We start from the raw sequence: 2,594 nt of genomic DNA, 5'->3' as shown, positions 1-2,594 counted from the left end.
TATTTATCAAAAGTTTCCATGATATGATAAAAAGGCAACCTGCAGAATGGGAGAATATATTTACAATATACATACCTGACAAAGAATTCATTTCCATAATAAAGAAGGCTTACAAATTAATAATAAATATATATATTATTACTATATGCATTAGAAAAAAAGGACAAAAATTGTTCGAGTTACTTAACAGAAGAGACACTCTAACTGCCCAATGAAGATAAAAGGTGTTCAGTCTCATTGATTACCATGAATATGCAAAATAAAACCATAATGAGTGCCACTACGCATTTAACAGAATTATTATAATTAAAAGGCTATGGCGTTCCCTTTGTGGCTCAGGGGGTTAAGGAACCAACATAGTCTCTGTGAGGATGCAGGTTCAATCCTTGGCCTCTCTCACTGGGTTAAGGATCCGGCATTGCTGCAAGCTGTGGCATGGATCGAAGATAAAGCTCAGATCCAGCGTTGCTGTGTCTGTGCTGTGGGCCTGCAGCTGCTGCTGTGGTTCCACCCCTCGCCTGGGAATTTCCATATGCCACAGGTATGGCCCTAAAAAAAGGGAAAAAGGCCGACAATATCAAGTTCTGGCAAGGATTTGAATTAATACTGAATTTTCACACCTTTTTGGTGAGAGCATAATTTGAAACAAAGTAAAGATATTTGTGCCCGGTCCCCCAACAATTCTGCTCTTCAATATACAGAACTAAAAGTACCTGTGTATTCACCCAAAGTCATGCACAAAAATGTGATAGCAGTACATAATATTGAGGAGCAAAAGGAGGAAAAATGCATGTGACAGCAGACATCAAAACAGTTGTTACCTTTGGGAAGAGGCAGGTGGTGATAGAGGGGGGAGATGGTGACTGTGAGGGGGCCTGAGGGGTCGCTGGTCACATCTATGTGTTTACTTTGTGAAACTCCATTGAGCCGTACCCTTACCTGAATATGTTATACTTTATAAAACATTTAATTCTTAAAATCTTGTGGAAGGCAAATAACAGAGAAAAAAATAGAAATGTTTTCATAAAACTAAAAGTCCCTTTGTTTTGAAGAAGACAAAATTGCTCTGTGTAAAGCACTGCTCTGTATGGGTGAAGAAGACACCTGGGGTAGACCTTTTAAATGCAGTTATGATGTAAAATCAGAGACTTCTACATGCTACACCAGTCTCAGCAACATAAACAAATGCCAAAGAAGAACAGACAGAAAATTGAAGAAAACTAGCCATACAAATCTGGAGAACCAAAAACAAACAAAATGTTTCTAAGAAATCAAATTGGAGAAGTAAAAATACATGTTTTATATGATAATCAAACCACTCTGCCCATGGGGATTTTGGGAATCTGCCTTCTCAGAATGAAAGCCACGGGTTACCATGCAGGGCAAGGATAAAGGAAGAAAAAGGTACATTGCATAACGAAAGGGCATCAGAATGAGTAGAAGATAATTCCCTTGGACGTGAAATGCAATCAAGTCAAGACCCATATTTTATCTCTGCTGGAGGCAGGCTTATTTGTTAGTAAAGTGCTGGGATAATCAACCATTGTTCTGCCTGCCAAGACTGTCAAAACAAATACAAGCTTCTTTGCTCAGTGCTAAAAATGTCTGAGCCTTTAGAGAACAGCTGGGCAAAAAGCAATCTTGTTCAATTTCAGCACATTTTTCCCCAAGTATTAGGCTGTCCAAATGCAACCCACATCAAAGCATCCCCAACACTCACTGCAGGGACAGACCTGTCATGCAAACACGGCCTATCAAACTTGAGCAAGCAGAACGCACAATGAAACTACTTTAAACTTGTCCAACTCCACGTCTAAAGGAGCAAGGACTTTGAAGCATAAAAAAGCTACTCTAAACAAATAATTTCTTTCAGTTGCTTTCTATAATGTTAAAGAAATAATGTTGGTCTGCTTGCAAAATTCTGTGTCTTGATGAGGCTCTGGGACATGAGAAATGTTTCATGATCTCTTAGCTCTCTATACCAGTATGGCCTAAGGGACACCTTCTCCTGAGCATTTTCAGAATTATTCTCTAGTTTCTAAATTCAGCTTTTATCAAAGCATGCCTTTTTGTGGCTTTGTGATATATATTAATTAGGAGGTATATCAATTAAGATGTATGGGGATGCAAGTAACAAAAAATTAAAAATCAACCCAGCTGACTTAATATTTCTTTCATCAAGTAACAAGAATCTAGGGTGTAATGTACAAGATGGTAACTACAGTTAATAAAACTAAATTACATATTTGAAAGTCAATAAGAGAGTAGACCTTAAAAGCTCTCATTACAAGAAAACAAAATTTAAACTGTATATGGTGGCAGATGTTAAATAGACTTATTTTGACCATTTGGCAATATATACAACTATCAAATCATTATGTTGCCTGCCTGATATCAATATAATTTATAGGTCAATTATACATAAAATTTTTAAATAAATAAATAGAGGAAGTTTCCACTGTGGTGCAGTGGGTTATAGATCCAGCATGGGTTGCAGCTGCAGTTCGGATTCTACCCCTGGTCCAGGAAACTCCATATGCCACGGGTGCAGCCATACAAAATTAATTAATTAAACAAGAATCCCAGAGGTAAAG

The 2,594-nt window shown here is 37.5% G+C and overlaps 1 long non-coding RNA gene across 1 annotated transcript in view; it reads left to right on the top strand.

Moving 5' to 3' along the window:
* LOC106509375 overlaps window positions 493-2,594 on the top strand; it is a 20,716-nt gene continuing 18,614 nt past the window's right edge. The window contains exon 1 of the long non-coding RNA XR_002341512.1: window positions 493-2,594. This exon is cut by the window's right edge and continues 1,945 nt beyond it. This is a non-coding gene — a long non-coding RNA (uncharacterized LOC106509375).

The sequence above is a fragment of the Sus scrofa genome, chromosome 2 (genome assembly GCF_000003025.6).
Source record: "Sus scrofa isolate TJ Tabasco breed Duroc chromosome 2, Sscrofa11.1, whole genome shotgun sequence".
In the NCBI taxonomy this organism is placed as follows: domain Eukaryota; kingdom Metazoa; phylum Chordata; class Mammalia; order Artiodactyla; family Suidae; genus Sus; species Sus scrofa.
The sequence above is the reverse complement of the archived record's forward strand: the minus strand, read 5'-3'. Positions and strand labels throughout refer to the sequence as shown.